Raw genomic sequence first — 20,805 nt, forward strand, 5'->3', positions numbered from 1 at the left:
GACACGATTGACTACAAAACAATATAACAAATACCACGGTTAGTATTTATATTCAATTCGTTTTTATCTATCTACTGAATCCAGCCGATCGTTATATTAACAAGACAACGAGCTGATGTTTGTTCTATACTTAGACGTCATAAATGATGACAAAAAAGATTTGAAGCATTGACAAAGTTAGTATCATCAGAATACTTCAATGTACTTTTATTAAATAAAATTCTTGAATGACAAGTTTTTAAGTAATAACAATATTAATCATACATCATGTATTTTTATAGTTAAAACATCTGCGCAAGATGAATTAGTTTAATAGTCATTAAATATGTTTTGCAAAACAAAGTTCAGTATGATAGTATAAAGAAACATTCAATTGCGTTAATTGACAACAACGAATGAGCTCTAAACCAGAGGTAAAGGTATTTGTTAGAGTAAAAAGGTAATCATACTATTTCCTTAAAAAAAAAATACCAAAAAAGAATGCAAAAATTAAGTTTAAAATATATTTAGAACTTAATTCCTCCAGATAATTGTTTTCTACCATCGATGTGAAAGAGAGGCGAAAGATACCAAATAGACATTCAAACTCATAAGTCGTATATTTCTGTGACTGTTATGAAAATTAAACATGTGTATACGTATCAGAATAAATCACCATATCAATTATGCTGATTACGGATTAACGGATGTTTAAAGCTAACTCAAAATACATACGTTTTCAAAGAAATGGAAAGTTTTGTCTTTAAAAAGAGGTTTACTTTAAAAGTTATGAAGATTCATTTAAGATTTCATATATGTGTATTTAATATTAAATATATCTGTATGTTACATACGCAAATACTACAATAATTAAAATCATTCTAATGTTGAAATCGCCCTTGGTAGTCGTTTAAATATCCAATTTCGGAGTAAGGTCGTGGACTTTAAGGAGTTCGACTTCGGATATTAATCCCCACGGTCTCGCCATTGTCTGTCAGAAGTTAAAGATCAGCACGTTCTTTATCATTTGCATTTACATATGCCTACTTGATAATGTTAATTTTCTGACGAAACATGGTTTTACTCAAATGTAGCGGTAAATAGAACGACGACAAGTCGAGTAGTCAACACGTGGTAAGTATTTGGTAGCTGATACTGAATGTTATAAGAAATAAAATCGAGTTTTCAATTGAGTATTTTGTTTTGTTTATGAACAGTGTAAACAGCTGAATATAATTTTCTTACTTCCAAGTTAACAGGAAATAAGGATGAAAACATATCCTTTCTTGGGAATTTTTAGAAACCATTACTTAAACAGATCTTTGTTGTTGTAAGTCCTAGATTTAAGAATTTCGTACGGTAACCGTCATACAAACAATTCTGACAATTGAGAGGACGCTTTCCATCCTATTGTTAACTTACTTTTCTATTATTGTAATGCTCCGTTTGTTTCTTGCTTCGTGTTAGAAATTTCTTTGTTCGATATAAGCTTGGTGGGAAGTCATTGAATTGACATGATTTCTATACTAAAACTTCGTACAAGGAAACAGACCCCACAAATTAGTCAGTCCTTTTTTATACTTTTGTACAAAGAAAAGATGCAATGTATTGTTATCATTTGTAGATGCCCTATATCTGAAATAAGGTAATATAGAGTATACGCTGAATGGTTTTGAATACATATTTTATCTTATGTTATTAGTAACTTTCAGTATCTACTCTGAATGAAAAAAAGGGCGAAGTTTTAAATCTGACATTTTATCATCTAAAAAAATAAAAGATATGGTATTATTGCCAGTGAGACAACTCTAAATCATAGTTCAAATAACGTAGAAGGTTAGCAACTATATGTCACCTTACGACCTTCCACAATGAACCCATACCGCATAACAATTCAAACGAGAAAACTAATGGCCTAATTTATGTGCAAAACAAATATGATAAACACCAACCAACGACAACCACAGAATTACAGGCTCGAGACTTGGGACAAGCACAACCTTCCTCTAACCTTGGACAGTGGTGCAACAGTACAAGATAAGCACTAAGTATAAAAATCTGTTGAAAAGGACTTAATTCACCAAATCGATACAATGCGATAAAAACAACTATCAAAAACACAAAAGACACAAAGTATCGATCTCACAGTACTCCGAGTTGATAAATGCTATTTCAAAGCCAATAACAATTAATTAAACAATCATGTGTCTTAGACTAAAAAATCAATCAGTACACGTCCAACTTCCAATGAATGTTCTTTGTTTAGGTAAAACAACGGTGTATATTTTTCTCAATGCAACGGTCTATGTTTTAAATTTTGCATCGTGGTCATCTGAGATATAAAGACAGATAAGATATTAATAGAAAAAAGATGTTTGCCGAAAATTTGATTTTTTTAATATTTTTAGTCTCTTCTTATTGTCGAAATTAGCACCTTTTAGTTTTTTGGCAATCAAAGCCTAATTCAGGTTTTTCCAATGATATGCAAAATACATGATACGAATTGAAAAAAAAAGCAGTGGCGATTAATGGTTCCCTTGAAAGACACAAATCATCTGATAATTGGGTGTGTCACAGTGATAATTCAGAATGTTTTTATTGCACCTGTAATTGATAAATAACGCAATTCAGTGTTTGATGTTTGTTGCTGTATGTCATATTTGTATTTCGTTCATTGTCTTTTTTCAAATAAATCGGGCCGTTAGTTTTCTCATTTGAATTGTTTTACATTTGTCATTTCGGGGCCTTTTATAGCTGACTATGCGGTATGCGTTTTGCTCATTGTTGGTCTATGTCATTTGGTCTCTGGTGGAGAGTTGTCTCATTGGCAATTATACCACATCTTCTTATTTTCATATAAGTATGATACTTAATGTCTTTTGTACATGAACCCTCAAGAAGTTATAGTTTAACACAATGTGAACCCGACAAATGAAGAAGGAGAACAAGTAATGTTTTTTTTTAATGATAAGTTCGTTTTTCCCCGCTGTTTTGTAGATAACAAGATAGTGTATTATACAAAAATATAGTGTATCTCTGATTTTTCAGAGAAATTGACCTAGTTAACGAATACCATATCCCAAGTGTTATATGTTATTCAGCTCTCAGAAAGAATAATATAATGTGTCATTCCCGGCTAAGTGTTTATATTCCCTGAGCCGAAGGCTAATTGAATATTAACCCTCAGCCTTTATCTTTATAATTGCAGCTTTATTTCGCGTTCAATGGACTGTGCTATTATCTACATTTGACATTTCTGACATTTCATACATTATAACATTAATTCAACACATTGTAAAATTGTATTTCATTTTGTATTTTCAAAAGGGCCAAAGGGGGGGGGGGGGGGGGGGGGGTTAAATGCTGTTTTTGGTTTATATCTCTGAAGCTAAAGCATTTAGAGCAAATCTGAAATTTTCAGACGCATTGGACAATCCGTTGTTGGGTTGCTGTCCCTGAATTGGTAATTTTAAGGAAATTTTTCAGTTTTTGGTTATTTTCTTGAATATTATTATAGATACAGATAAACTATAAACAGCAAAATTGTTCAGCAAAGTAAGATCAACAAATGAGTCAAATGTTCAAAATTGTCACTTGACCCCATAAAGAGTTATTGCCCTTTAAAATCATTTTTTCTCAATTTATATTATCTTTTACAAAAATCTTCTCCTCTGATACTACTGGGCTAAATTAAATCAAACTTTGCCGAAATCATCCTTAGGGTATCTAGTTTAAAAATGTATCCGTTGACCCCGCCCTTCAACCAAGATGGTTGCCATGGCTAAAAATAGAACATAGGGGTAAAATGCAGTTTTTGGCTTATATCTCTGAAACTAAAGCATTTAGAGCAAATCTGAGAGTAGTAAAAATGTTCATAAGGGCAAGATCAATCTGCCCTGAAATTTTCAGACAAATTATACAACCCGTAGTTGGGTTGCTGCCCCTGAATTTGTAATTTAAAGGATTTTTTTCATTTTTTTGGTTATTATCTTGAATATTAATATAGATACAGATAAACTGTAAACAGCAATAATGTTCAGCAAAGTAGGATCTACAAATAAGTCAAACATGACCAAAATGGTCAATTGACCCCTGAAGGAGTAATTGCCCTTTATAGTCAATTTTTAACAATTTTTTGTAAATTTCTGTAATTTAAAAAAAAATCTTTTCCTCTGAAACTATTGAGAGAAATTTAACCAAACTTGGCTACAATCATCATTAGGATATCTAGTTTAAAAAATGTATCCGATAACCCCGCCTACCAATCAATATGGCCGACATGGCTAAAAATAGAACATAGGGGTAAAATGCAATTTTGTCTTTTATTTTTTGAACTGTTATAAATATCTGAAAGGAGCAAAAATGTTCAGAATAATGAGCTCTACCAATTGTCCATATACGTCAAAACTATTAGACAAATTCTTATAGGTTTTATTGCCCATCAATGACAAATTTCACCATTTTTTTCCATTTGTGCCTATCACGAAAACTATGATATTTAGAGAGAAACATTTTTTTGTGTGTCATGCCTTATAAAATTTATCAGCAAGACAAGATCTATTAAAAAGTCAAATTTTGCCAATATAGTTTGTAGACTGTCACTCTTCATAGGAGTGATTGCCCTTAAAGGAGGATTTCTTTAGAGCCTCTAGTTATCATTTGTTATATTGGTTCTTGATTAAAGTATCAGCACCTGATAGTCTTTTCTGCTTGAGCCCAATCGTCGGTTATACTTAATGGCCAGGCCATTACAGTAAAAAGTGTTCACCTTGCCTGTTGTATCTCACAGATTACGCCACTCCACGCCAGTTCTACGGCTACAACCTCCCTGTTGTGCCCTGCAAGAAAACGCCATTCCTCGGCGTACAGTAAATTGAAAACAACTTGTCTACACATCTCCTGGCCAGGAAATAAAACGGAGCATCGTTCCTAGCTGTTACCTTGACACTACGCAGCACAGCTTGTGTGTCATAGGCAGCAAACCAACAACGTTGAACCAACATTGCCTACATTTAGTTGATTTACATCATGGATCCCAGTCCCAGCAGCAAGACGAGGTTCCACCCCCAGTGGGGGACGTCTTTAAAGAACAAGTAGAGAATCCGTCTAATACCACACCTTAAGATGAGAATCCCGAATCTAGGCAAGTACGCGAACTCACCGAAAAAGGACAGGGAATATTCACAAAGAAACGTGACAAGTTCTATCAGGAGCTAGAGGCCCTATGGTCAGATATAAAATTCCAGTTATTGGAAGTGACCACGCCTCCTAACGAGCTACAACAACTGCTAACAGCACAGGACAAAATTGTACAAGCCTGTACTAGTTATCGCAGGCTCACAGACGAGTAACTGAAATTTCTAAAAAATACTATAACGTTGAACAGTCTTAAAGACATTAATACATGTAATCTTTCAACAGATATTCGAATGTCCAAAGTGGCAATTTAAACTTTACACGAGCATCGTCTCACCCTCACAAAGGCTAAATCCACAAAAACGAAGACATCTAAGGGTAAGATAACCTTGCAGAGTGGGAGCTCCAACGTCTCTGACATGTCAAGCCTAGCACGGAGAAAGCGTGCCAAGACAGAGTCTGCTAGATCAAAGATAGCATTTTCCGAACAACAAGCTGCGCTCCTAAAGCAGGAGGCCGTATAAGAGAAACAGGCCCCATACAGACAAACAGAAATCAAGGCCGAAATAGAACAAGAAGCCATCCGTGCGAAACAAGAAGCCACACGTAAAAAAGCCAAGGCGGAACAATAGGCGACACGTAAAATTGCTGAGGCTGCACACCTGAAAGCTCAAATGGAACTTGAGGCTGCTCACCTGAAAGCTCGAATTGAATAGGAGGAGGAGCACATTAAAGCTGAAAAAGAACAGGAGGCCGTTTGCAGGAAAACTCAAATGGAACAGGAGGCCGCACGTGCCGAACTTAAGGCTGCTATGAACATTCTCGAAGCACAGAGAGAAGCCGAGGCCTGTGTCCTAGAATATGACGACAGCCAAGCGTTAGATGATCAACTTAAAGAAACAGAAGACCCGCTCCAACGTGTGCAAGATTTCATCAATAAACATCCTGAACCAACTGCCATACATGAAGTGACAGACCCTCAAAAGATAAATCAAATTCCTGTTAAGATTGAGCTAAGTCGTGAAGCACCATAGTTCGTGCCATCCGTGGCATTAAACTTGCCAACACAAACACCTGCTGTCTTGCCTACAGATACTAAGTCACCAGAAGTTAGTTTATTCCCAGATCTGGGAACAGTAACTGACATACAAAAACAAGGCGTTTCAGAGGAGATCCTTGCTGCACACCAAAACAGGGTGTTTCAGAGGAGATCTCTGTTGCACACCAGGAACAAATCAACCCTATATCGAAGATAACTAATGTTCTCCTACGTAAGGACCTGCTGTTCTCCCGGTTAACTAGCTTTAATCTTTCCATACATGGAAAGCTAGCTTAAAAACGTCATAGACGAATTACAAGTTTCAGACTCGGAACAGATAGACCTACTGATTAAGTGGCTAGGACCAGAGTCTGCCAAACATGCCATGAGTATGAGGACATCGAATGCCAACAACCCAAGAAGAGGCTTACAGAGGTTATGGGAGAGACTGCACGAGCGATATGGTGCTCCAGAAAAGTTGGAGGCGTCTCTCGTTAACAAACTTGTCAACTTCCCAACATAAACGAACAAGGACAACTTACTTCTTTACGATTTATCAGATATTATCTCAGAAATAGAATATCACAAAGAAAATCCCAATCTGGGATGTTTACTAGCTTATTTCGACTCTTCGTCCGGGATAAATCCAATTGTGGAAAAATTGCCATACGGACTGCAAGAAAAGTGGATAACAAGGGCTTCAAGATACAAGTCTAAATACGAAGTTGCCTTTCCGCCTTTCACAGAATTCTCTGCCTTCATCAGGGAAATTAGCAAAATTAAGAACGATCCTGGGTTAATCTTTGGGTCAAAAGTCACACCAAATACAAAAGGTGCTGCGCCAAGGTTCACACCTCAGCCGTATTCTAAAGTCAACGTCCATAAGACGGCAGTTGAACAGCAACCTGGAGAAAGCAGTCAACAACAAAATCTTTGTATTTTGCATTATACAAAGCATCCCTTAAACGAATGCCGAGCGTTCCGAGACAAATCAATAGAAGAACGCAAAGAACTATTGAAACAAAACAATGTTTTCTACAAGTGTTGTGAGTCAACCACACACAGAAGTCGTGATTGCAACGTGAGCATCAGTTGTAACGAGTGTGGAAGTCAACGACACACCACCGCAATACACATAACAAGGGTGCAACCACAAACCATTTGTCAAGACAATTCGCCTGGAACAATCTACGGCGGGGAGCAGACAGAGTCCGCTGAAATCAAGTTAACCTCTGTGAGTTCAACCTGCACAGAGATCCACAAAGATACTGAGAGTGAGAAATCTTGTGCCAAGATATTACCTGTGGATGTGTACCACAAGGACAGGACAGACAAAATTATCCGGATGTACGCCATCATTGACGACCAAAGCAACCGGTCTCTTGCCTCACCTGAATTCTTCAGTCTGTTTGACGTACGGGATAAACCGGAAAACTACTCTATATCAACATGCTCCGGTAGAGTAGCTACTTCCGGGAAAAGAGGAAGAGATTTCGTCATAAAATCTGTAGATGGTGACGTACAAATTGATCTGCCTACATTAATTGAATGTGATAACATTCCCGATAATCGGGACGAAATCCCTACTCCTGAAGTCACAATGCATCATCCACATTTAAAAGAACTCAGAGGATGCATTCCACCAATAGAGGAAAAGTGCAAAATTCAACTGTTAATTGGAAGAGACCTTATAGAGGCACACCATGTCCTTGAACAACGCCTAGGACCATCCAGAACTCTATTTGCCCAAAAGTTAAAACTTGGTTGGGTCATGATTGGAAATATATATATTGACAAGCAAACTGTTCCACTTGAAGTCATCACGAAGATAACTAACGTTTCAATCACTGAACCAGAACAACATCTTACCTCAAGACCGGAAATATCCGTCAAGGACGAGAATCCAATCGTTGGTGAGGATAACTACGAAAACTTTAATTCGAATGTGAAGGTTGCAAATACGCAATTCCTTGAGTGTACTGGACCAGGTACCAAGTCTGTTAGATTCATGGTAGATTCATGAATTTCTCTAAAGGGACAGCACTTGTGTCACCAAAAGCAAAATCTGTAACTTCTATAGAAAATTCTATGGATAACGAAAATTTCATTCTGGAATCAGTTAAACCTGAAGTTCACGGAAAAGAAAAACATGTATTCACAAACACAAACCTATTTCGAAACAAGGACCGATTGTCAATCTCAATCTGCCTTTGAACAAGCAAGGACTACTCCGGGTAGGAAGCAGTATCGTCAAGTCTGACTCGAATCTTAGTGAAAAGGAACCAGTGATCCTATCAAGACATCATCACATACTAACGCCTTTTGTCAGACATAACTACGACAAAATCAAATATCAAGATCGTCATATTACAGACAGAGCAACTACATCCGCAGGATTAAACGTTAGGACGAAACACTTAATTTCGTCTGATACCCACAAATATGTGACATTTCGCCAACTCAGAAGAGGACCAAGTACTAACTCTCGACAGACTTACCGGAGGACCATCTTTGACCGTCATCGCCGTCTCACAACGTTGGAGAAAACAGTTCCTATTATCGCAACAGCAACAATGGAACATTCAACAGATCACAGCGATCTCATCGGAAACATCCTTCTTCTAAATGACAAGAAACTGTGCCGAACCCAGTTTCCCGTGGAATGAATTTATTCAAGACACTTTATAGTGAACAGTCGTAAGTTGAGAACTGATATTTCTCACACGACCAATAGTGGACATAACTTCTGTACATATTCAATTTATGTTTGGATTTATTTATTTGTCTTATGTTCATATACGATTTATTTATGGAATAGTGATATTAGATAGACATCAGACGGGGAGTAACCTGTAACCTCGTTCCGTAATTTATATAGATCGTTGGAATAAATTCTTAATCTGTTTATGTGTTCCTGACTTAGGAGGATTATTCATCTTTAAACCGTATAAGAACTTGAAATATCGTTATCATCGTTACCTGTTCCCTTTCTTACACGTATCTCAAACTGAACTGCAAGGTCATCATAGAACTGGAGAACATTTAAGGACAAAAGTCATCTTGGACACAATTTGTGGCTAACCACAGAGTGAGTTACATTAATAACTTTGTATGTGATGCCTTCAATCATATATTTGAACTCTTTATTCGGGATATACTGGAAATGTCACCTTTATAATTGCAGCTTTATTTCGCGTTCAATGGACTGTGCTATTATCTACATTTGACATTTCATACATTATAACATTAATTCAACACATTGTAAAATTGTATTTCATTTTGTATTTTCAACTTTTTACCATTTGTTAGATTGGTTCTTGATTAAAGTATCAGCACTTGATAGTCTTTTCTGCTTGAGCCCAATTGTCGGTTATACTTAATGGTCAGGCCATTACACAGAATAACACATCTATTACGGATGACCTCTGCCTTTATGTATTTTTTCCGTACTAGGTATTTGTTAAATGTTTACCATGCAGTATTGATATTCAGTGCATAATTCTGTATATTTGTTGAACTTTAACTAAACGAACTTTATTCATCTTGACAAACACATTTTATTTTACGATAGAAATATTATTCCTATTAACTATTTAGTTTTCATGTGCAATGTTTGTATGTTAGTGACTTTTGACCAACACTGGTGTACCTTTCGCAAGAAATCAAACTAGATCAAATAAAAAGTATGCTACAAAAACTATTATGCTAGAAGCAAACATGTATTCAGCACTCCAAACAGTGACACATAATAGTTTCATTAGAAGGGTTCGAAAGCAGATGCAATTATAAAATTAAAACACGCAAAATGAATAAATCAATTTGGAAAACATATGATTAATTTCATTGCTACATTTTGGTACGAATTCATGATAAGGAAATATCGTTGTATAGATCAAAGCAAAACAAGATATTTAACCACATGTGGGACAGAACTTGCTTAAAGTCCATAAAACCTGACAAAAATCAAACGCTCGATTTTAGCAACCAACGGAACGAATGGAAAACAACGGCCCTATTCCTGCCTTGTTACATGCATCCCCCCCCCAAAAAAATTGATGGGCTAAACCTTGTTTTACACCTAGCTAAACCTCCAACTGGTATGACAGTTTTTTTTGTTCCATTATATTGACAAAATTATGTGACCAAACTAAACAGACACAATTGGTTAACTTGATAATATTTGGGATCCAGCAGCCAAAATTTAGTATTCATACATCACAGACAAACAACACAATTGACTTAAAATTCAAACAAACATACAAGTGTTAAGGCCTCGAAAGCTGTGAAACTGCGGAAAAAAATCATATTATTATTGAACTATTCCTATAACTTTTTCAAGTTACCCAAAACGTTTTATATGCGGACATCAAGGTCATGTGTTTCTCAGACTGCTTATGATGTCCTTACACTTAATCCGTTGGATGTGTACTGGTTGATACTTTATCCTGGGAAAACATGATTTATTTATTAGTTGCTTTTAGCTTTGACCTAACATTCAGTAACTGCAAGTACTCTAACTCGGTGCATTGAATCTATTGTTTTTCAAAACAAGTATTTTTTTACAACATTATATTTTTATTCATCAAATATTGCTTGTTACAAAACCATCAAGATTCCAAGCTTCTCTTAACGTACCCTGTTACACTCCACTGACTACCCAGAGAATAATCAGCTGATTAGATTTATTGACATATACATTTTTTTAGATAACACCAGAATAACACTTCTAGAAAATTAGTCATGGCTTATGTTTCTTTTAATTGTTAGTAACATTGGACTTGTTATCTTATGTCCATTAATATTGGTGCCTGCTCTCTTAGTATATTCATTCACAAAAATTCTGTAGACATCTATGTTTTTTTGTTTTCTGCTCAGATACATAGTATGACTTATATATAGAAAAACTAAGTATTGTAATTTAAACAGAAATACTGAGTAATACTTGTTGTCTGTGATTTTGTATCCAAATATTAGGTGTTGTAGTTTTATTACAAAATCTATATTATAAAAATAAGGAGATATGGTATTGTGGTGAAATTTGGCACTAATCCTGGGATTATGTAAGCTATTTATAGATGGTGCTTCCCCAGCTTCTGTGGCGGGAAAAAGATGTCACGTGATTTGCCCGCGGACCCTGGTCAGCCATTCTATTTCGCAGCAGCCAGTGGAACAAGACGTGTAGAGAAACCTTATAGAGATATACCTTAAAGACACATTGTCATTATATTATAACCAACAGGTCAGTTACATACTTATCAAGCATGTTATAGAGATTTTACAATAATAGCAACGAGGTTAATTGGTTAAAAACGGGAAAATCAGTTAACTGTGAAACTTCATCAGTTCAATGTTCGGAAGGTTGTTGACCCACGTAGCCTGTTTAGTAAGGGATTTGGTACATTTCGTTTGTCGAAATTGTTTTCCTGATTAATATTAGGACTGTTTATATAATTTTTGATAAATATTCGGGTGTTTTTACAGAAGTTGTAAAATTGCGAAAGTTCTGTAGCTGTAGCCATATTGAATTTATGCGAATTAAGTCACGAGAGCGCACACCAAATACACAAACCGGAAATTGGTTTCCGTCTGTAAAAAGTATCAACAGTCTGGCATGTGTCTAGGTGTTGTCTGAGTAAATAAATGAGGAGTCAGTTGTTTGTTTACTGATTATTTATTTACGGGAACATTATTATTGTTTGTCATAATAATGGGGGATAAGATAGCACGAGGTAAGGTTAATACATGTGAAAGGGAAGAATTGTTAAAACGTTCCGGTGTCGGGCCCAAATTAACAGCTCATATAGTGCAAATGAGACAAGTAGCACCATTTAATTGAGAAAAGTTCTGTAAAGTACCTCATTTGCAAATAAATGAGTTATTGTTCAAGTCTGTTTATTTTTCAGTAGAGGATGATACATTTTTAAATGAAGGTAATGGACAAATGAAATCTTGTGTGATAGATAAGGATAAGGAGTCTGCAGCATATGCCACTCCCGGTCTATTATTTATTGATTCCAGTTATGCACAGAAAGGCTCTCATTCAGTTTCATTTCAACAAATGGGCACCGCACAAAATAAACAACAAAGTCAAGGATCATCATCTAGTTTTGGAACATGGGATAAAAGTTTTCTTACTCCAACATTTGTTAAAACTTCACATACAGCTTCTTACAGTGAGTTAATACCACGAAAGTCAAATAATTAACAGTTTGACGCATTCGACCCATATTTAGGGCAGGCTTCAAGTGTAATAGAAAAAAAGCCATCACATATTACACAAACAAATCCACACGAAAAAAAAACATGGGGTTACCTAGTGTACATGCACCATCATTGAGTATAAATAAATCAGAACACATTGATTATTCAAAATTCAAAATTGTTACCGAATGTACCTGTATATACATCAGGCGTCATGAGTTCCACACAAGCTTATGACAGGGCACATCCCGACTAGTCAAATTAGTCAGCAAACTTATCACCAAGTTCCGACTAATCAAATTATGTATCATGGCCAACCCTCAATATATAATGTGTACCCAAGTTATTTTTTTTTATAATTTATTTTTTTTATTCATCATGGATTGACAGGCATTTACATATATTATCTATAGTGGCACATAATAAAGCAAGCAAGAAAAATAAGCATAATCAAGCAAATAAGAGTAAACAAAATTAGTAATAATAAAACGATATAATATAACAGAATACAATATATATATGGACAAAGTATAACATTTTCATCAAATAATATAGTGATAATGGAAATTACATTTCAAGCACATTTATCCATAATAATTCACTATTAAATTAATTAATGACTTTATCCCAGGGGTTCCAGTACATGTTATAATCTTCGCACTCATATTTTTTGAGGAAATATGCTTTTCTAAAATTAAGTTTTCTTTGATATAGTTTTTAAGTCCCTCAATATGGGGTTTTTCCTCTTGCATCTTAGATCTGTAAATGAAATATTTTACTAGTAAAATAACTTTATTCTTTATAAAATTTATTTTATAGTTATCATAAAGACCAAACATGACTATACCCATATTTAGTGGAATTTCAATATGTGTTGTTTCAAAAATCCATGCATTCAGATGGTGCCAAATATCTGCTACAATATGACAGCCCCATAATAAGTGTTCTATGCTTTCTGGTTCTTCCTTGCAAAATGTACATAAATTACACTGTACAAGGTTCATTTTTAAAAGTAAAGTATTAGTACCTTAAATACGGTGAATAATTCGGTATTGAAACCAACAGAGCTTGGTATTTTTTGAAATTTTAGTGACATAATTATGGATTTTTTTCCAATTTCCTACAACGTTATTCAATATACCCTCTCATTTTCGCTCAGCTGCAATAACAACTGGTATTTCACCTTGGTTTAAAATATTATACATGTCTTTTGAACCTTTGTTTGACTTGAAAAAAATGTTAGTATTAAAGGGTAACAAAGCTTGTTGTTTTTTTTTCCTTTCAGTGTTGATTCTCATAGATTGTAACCATTTTTTTAATGCTACTTTAATACCATAAAATTGTAAAAATGTTGGTTTAAAAGTATATAGCCGTTCAAAATTTTGATAGGACAATATATTTCCTTGCTCATCTAGAAGGTCATTCACAGTCCAAACCCCGTTTTGTGCCCAACTTCTATAATAAACAATGGCGTTATCAATTTTAATGTTCTCATTATTCCATATAGATGAAGATATGACTTCCTCAAAATAGCGAGGATGTCGGAGTCTCGACAAATTTTTCCAGGCACAAATAACTTCTTTCCAAAAAACGTTATCTAATTTTTTAGTTGTTCCAAAATAAGCCAACTCTGTAAAATTTATATTTTGTGTAGCAGTAAATAATTTGATCCACTTTGAGTTTGAATTAAATAATCTTCTAACCCAGGTCAATTTTAGCCCTTGTATAAAATTTCTCAAATTATTCTTGACATAAAAGCTCCCAAGGTATTCATCATATCAGCCTGTAGTCACGCAGCCGATAGTTTATTCAACCGTGACTAAATCTGCGTATTCCGACCCGAATTCGCAGTCTGTCCCCAAGTGGACACCTATTAAGACCACCGCCATACCCACATGTGACTCTGATTCGTCCTATACGGACAGTTATTCGGATATGTCGTCAGGTTATTATCGCTCGCGTAAACATAAAAGATCTAAATGTGAGAGATATAGCCCTTCGTCTAGACAACCCTCATCGACCAGAGAGGATACACATAAACATAGTCGTCATAGGCGTGGCTCATCATCTGAATTGAACCGTTTCCATCATAGGCGTGAACCCTCATCTGAGATGCAGCAACACCAGTCAAATAAAAAAGAACCTAATAAATCGTCTAAACCAGAATCTAACGAAAGAACACCCGAAGCAGCTGTTGGGGTTGAGATTGAAAAGCAAAAATCAGTACAGAAAATATTTTTCTCGACAGTCAAGACACTCAAGTATACAGGTAACACTAATTGGAAAGCGTTCCATACCAAATTTAGTCTAGCTGAAGAATCCGGTTGGACGTACTGGAAAAACAACAGCAGTTATTTTGGTGCCTTGAAAGAAAAGCAAGTGAATATTATACACTTCTTTTGAAGGAGATGCAAGTATGACTTATACAGATTTGACTAAGAAATTAGAGCAGAGATTTGGCCAAACTGACCTGCCTGAAACTTCTATGTCACAGTTTCAAAACAGCTGTTGGAGGAATTATGTTTTTTGCTGTATATATACAAAAGGCTTTCCGGCAATATTAAGGTTTTGCTAGGGTTGTACAGATAGAGTGCAGGACAGCATGCATGTAACGTCAGACCTATCTCAATGGAGGCAGCAGCTGATACGATTAAATGGTTTCAGCACATAAAACAAGCTGCTAACCTAATTGATATATCAGAGAGGGAACCAGTTAAAATACTGGCAGCCAGTGAACCAGCTGATATAGACAGAATTACCTTCCTAGAGAACCAGATAAGTGAGATTTTTACCAGTTTAAAGACATTTACTAGCTATATGGAGGATAAGTCAGATAAATCTCCCCAGAGCAGCCGGAACACCCGTGCAGATAACCGGCAGCGAAGAAATAGTGGGTCGCAGTCCCCTAGAGCAAGTGGGAATAGAAGAAACCAATCTGGAAACAGAGGATATAATAAGTAGTTTCCAGGTAAATGCTATCGCTGTGACCAGAGGGGCTATGTGGTTAGAGATTGTCCAGAACCCCCACCCAGTCTTGATAAAAAGACACAGAAAAAACAAACATCTTTTGAAGACGACGTAGTCTATCTCGGTTACAAGGTTGATGCTACAGCTTCTGTCAATCAACTGGGTAGTGCAAGAATGCTGAGATAAAACATACAAATTCAGGGAAAGCATGTGAATGCCATTGTTAACACAGGAGCACAAGTGACCATTTTAAATGATAGGATTTTTGAAATGCTTGAATTCAAGCCATACACCATGAAGGAGAGAACATTGTACGCAGCGGGAATTCGAAGGGATATGAAAATGAAGTGTCGTATTATCCAGTCGTTAGAATTTTACATCGGGAACTTGTCATTTACACACAGTCTACATGTGGCACCAATAGATTGTGAAATGTTATAGGACTTGATTTCCTCGAGAAATACAAGGTTTCCATAAATATGGGAAAGAAAACATTACATCTTAAAGGGAAGACATTGCACTTTGATATCACAGAGAAGATTCCAGAAGTGGCAGTTGTAAATAAAGTTTACGTAGCCAACAATACAATATTCCCACCAAATTCTGTTATGAGACTAACAGGAGAAGCGGCATTCCACGAACATGATTTTATGGTAGAACCCTCAAAATTGCAACCTTTCCTCCAGCCCAGAGTGTATACTTTATTTTGTAGTGAAATGGCTGAATATTCAAGCGAGGAAGAAGACAAGAGATCCTGGCAACAAGAAAAGGATGACTATCCTGTAGAGAAGTCCTGGAAACAAGAGAAGAAGGGAAAGGGACGTGGACGAGAAGGCCTGCTTCGACATGCATATCCATGCCTGATCCAACGAAGGGTGGGAGTAGTGGTGGGTTCTCTTCGCGAGCTGCAGTTGGCCACCGGAGGACATTTCCGGTGTGGCCCGGTTTGTGTCTATGGGGAGACGGTGGAGGTGCGGGAGGACTCCTTTTTGGTGTCTCTCCCACACTTCACTGAATGTTTGGTGTGTGATAGGGATGACTGGGTGACTGCTTACCCCCAGTAACCTGTCACAAACAGAACTGTAATTATTGTGAACTTTATAATGTGAACTGTTGAACTGTGATTTCCCGTGTAATTGGGTATAAAAGGAGCTTGTGTGGACAAGGACATAGTTCTCCAGAATTCTGGAATATAGCATAAATTCATGGTTCGTGTGATTATTGACTAATGAGTCAGCTGTGTATATGTTTTTTGGATATTTGGAACAGCAGTTAGCGGAATGTTCCTGGAAAAATGCCTTGGATTTACTAGAGGGACTTTTGTAAAAAGCAAGTCCAAGAACTGTTTATAGTGATATATCGTTGGGAACCATAATTTATGTACCCCCGTTAGCGCGGAATGTCCCTGTCACATATAAATAGGAAATTATGTACAGCAGAATGAATTTAGATTGTGCATAATGTGACAGTGATACAACAGAGACATGTATCCGTGCGAATATGCTTAGGAATAGTAATTTGTTTTAGGTTAATTATCTTAATAGAGTTGCTTCATTGGATGGCTGTAAACCCTAGGGTTAGAACGTGATATTGAAATTATCTCCAGCGAACTTTATTGGAATTATTGCCCTTATATGTTATTTACTTTTTTTACCCTTTTGGCATAAGTAAACCGCGATTGCAGAGTAAGTCTCTGTCGGACAGAACTGGTTTAATATTGTGGACACTTGAATTGTACTTATTTACTTATATGGCTACTCGTGTATGTCACCAGATAGCTGAGATCTTAAGAACTTGTAATTGTGTAAGTCGCTGGACAGTCTGATAGTAGTGCGTAAGTCGCATAAGGATCATATAATAAACCTAATTTAGTGTTATCATTATCATGTTAAGTACACGTGTTTATCATGTTGAGGTTTGAGTTCTGGTTATGGGAACTTCAGCATTTGGCTTTGCTGAGGACTAAACGTTTAAGTTAGGTATTTAACCTAGATTTTTGGGAATTAAGTCGCGCAGAGAGATGATAGGTTTAAGAATATATTTCACCGTTCATTTATAGCGGTTTCCTTTTTTTCAAAGTGGGGAGGAATGTGGTGAAATTGGGCACTAATCCGGGGATTATGTAAGCTATTTATAGTTTGTGCTTCCCCAGCTTCTTTGGCGGGAAAAAGAAGTCACGTGATTTGCCTGCGGACCCTGGTCAGGCATTCCATTTCGCAGCAGCCAGTGGAACAATACGTGTAGAGAAACCTTATAGAGATATACCTTAAAGACACCTTGTCATTATATCATAACCAACAGGTCAGTTACATACTTATTAAGCATGTTATAGAGATTTTACAATAGTATGATTGCCAATGAGACAACTATCCACCAAAGTTTAAATAAAGTTGTAAGCAATTATAGGCAACCGTACGGCCTTTAACAATGAAAAAAAACCCATACCGTATAGTCGGCTATAAAAGGCTCCGACATGAAAAATATGAAGCAATTCAATTGAGAAAACTAACGGCTTAATTCATAACAAAACAATTTACGAAAAATCAAATATGACAGACGTGAACCAACGACAACCACTGAACTAAAGAATGTGGCGGGATTAAACATGTTTGTGAGCGCTCAACCCTCCCCTAACCTGGGATAGTGGTGTAACAGCACAACATAAGAACAAACTATAAAAATCAGTTGAAAAAGGCTTAACACATCAGATCGATACAAAGAAAAACATCAAACAAAAACACAGACAGGACGTGGCAGTGTATATATCCATCCCTCACCCCTAACAACAACAAAAAACACTAAGTACAGATCTGATAGTATTCGCAGTTACTGACAGCTAGTTCAAAGCCATTAATAACTAATAAAAAAATCATGTATCTAAAACTAAAATATCAATCAGTACACATCCAACATCCAATGGATTTAGTGGAAAGCCGTCATTAACAGTCAGAGAAAAACATGACCTTGTTCAATGCCAAACTATAGGTATCGACAAATTGTAGTACCGTGAAAGTACATATGTGTAATATTTAGTATGGTTTTAATTTACTGATAACAAAATCAATCTTATACCAATAAAAACAAAATTCAAGGATTTAATTACAGTGTTGAATAGGTAAACTTTTAGAATAAGTTTATTTAAAGGATTGATAAGTTTCCCCGGATTGTATATAAATTTTCTTGCTCGGCTTACAACACCACCGTAAAATTTAGGATTTGCTATTCCGTTTGAAATAAGTTTTCTAAGTTGTGAATATTATGTGTGTGTATGTATGTGTGACAAATGATTCGATGGCATACTTATCAGCCTTTAGTAGTTGTTAGTGTATAATGCTGGTTATATAATCTTCCAAATTTCTTTCTTTATATTTTATGCATCAAATAAAAAGTAGTACATGTTTGAAAATTTAGATGATGAATTTTAAGGTAAAGTATAGTGATTTAGTCCAAATAAAAAGGGTAAAACACTTGTATGACTGAAGCTTTCAAACTAAACTGCAGACCCCAACCCGCAACATAGAATGGTTCACATTTTGAGTTCGAGCTGTTATACTGCTCTATAATTTGGTAAACGGACAGAAAGTCACAGGACAAAAAGTCACAGGACATAAAGTCACAAATTTGATAGGACAAAAAGTCACAGGACAAAAAGTCACAAATAATTTGTTGACAATTGTTTGAATATATAAGAGAAGGATCTTAAAATATTTTTAAGTTTAGGAAATTGTTCATAAGCCTTGACAAATGAAAATTTATTAAATTTTAATCATGCAAAGGATATATTTCTTGGCACAATGAAGCCATTTAAGTACCAAGCCACTTTGACATTTTGTTTTCATAACAATTATTTGATCATTATTGATATTTATTGAATTAAGTTTAATTACAAAGTTGCTTCATATATAATAGTTCAAGAAAAAACAAAAATTTAATTTTTAAAATTAGTGTTTTCTTGTTCGAAGAAAAATAATCTCAAATCTTAAATGTGACTTTTTGTCCTGTGACTTTTTGTCCGTGACTTTTTGTCTGTGACTTTTTGTCCTGTGACTTTCTGTCCTACATTCGATTCTTTGATATAATTTGTTTGAAAAGTAGTACACTGCACTGTGAGCATTTTTTTAAGATAGAGCACGTGCTATTTTATTATTTAAAAGAAATGCAATACGAAATAACTCAGATCAGTTCATTTTGTACTCGCTACACAAAAGGAGAAAAGATTGGTGCGCCTCTCTTTTTGTCCAGTTACCGAAGTTCGTTAAATAAAAATTATATTTTCCGACAATGTACATATAGTGTATATTTATTTTATTCCAACACTTATATTTTTCGTATTCTTTTAATTGTGTGGTTCTTAAATGACCATCTTAATATAAAGCCTGGATTTGCATCCTTCATTCTTAAGTACGTTTGAATTTCTACATAGATCACACTTAATAAAAGTTGTGTGTTAAACGTCAATGACAAAGCAACCAATCCACAAAAAAAAACATCTAGAGGACACATATAGATCTTTCGTCTGGCAGCACGTATACACTACAGTTACCGTAAATTATATAAAAGTACAAAATAAATCGAAATATAAAAACAAAATAAATATTAAAAAATTTAAAAACAGAGAAAAGAACTGATAGGTCCGGGGGATCCATGCGTCTAGCTCCCGTTATGCTTCGATTTACTAGTATTCAAAATTCATATTAATTACATTTAAGTTACTTATAAATATTATACTACATGAAAACTACACTGGTGGGTTCCATGTCATAGTATAATGACAATACCTTACTTTCATTTAAAAAAATGAAATCATCCCGTAAACCCACAATACACAACTTATAGTATATATATAAATAATTATGAAATACAAAATGTATATATAGTGATACAATTTTGCTAAGTAAATAGAATACAAATACACACCACTTTACATAACTGACACAATCTAAAGGAATACTCTCAGAACTCTATAAGTAAAGAAGCGAAAAGTTTCTGTTGACTACTAATTTAAAACAAACTTCCGAACTGTACATGTTTTTTTTAAATGGTTTTCGATGCAGCGCTCACATATTTTTTATTATCTTTTGGTATAGTGTTTAGAAAGAAGCCACTATATATAATATTGTAAGAATCTTAAACTACACATACTAAGCTATAATAGATTCAATTTCATTATTTTATTGAATATACAACATAGCATATATTAAAAATGACAGTCAAACATCAACAGCTTAAATACTAATACGTATACATAAATTCATTAATTCTTTATTAACCTTTAGCCTTACGGCACCTTTGAGTGTAATATTGTAAAATAGTCATGTACTTTCATACGTTATGGATCATTGATTTTGTTACCTGTTGACCCGGTTGATTACTAGCACGTGCCATTGAACTCAATCATTATAACTAAAACGGAAAATTTCAAATGTATGCCATAACTACTATATATACATATGTAGGAAAATAATTATTAGGATACATTTTTT

At 35.2% G+C, this 20,805-nt stretch overlaps 1 protein-coding gene across 1 annotated transcript in view; it reads right to left on the minus strand.

The window, feature by feature from the left end:
* Nucleotides 1–20,805, minus strand: part of LOC127711453 (fibrillin-1-like) — a gene marked incomplete at its 5' end in the record, with an annotated part of 283,783 nt that overhangs the window by 100,918 nt on the left and 162,060 nt on the right. The window lies entirely within an intron of this gene.

This window comes from Mytilus californianus, unplaced genomic scaffold (assembly GCF_021869535.1).
Source record: "Mytilus californianus isolate M0D057914Y unplaced genomic scaffold, xbMytCali1.0.p SCAF_8, whole genome shotgun sequence".
NCBI lineage: Eukaryota > Metazoa > Mollusca > Bivalvia > Mytilida > Mytilidae > Mytilus > Mytilus californianus.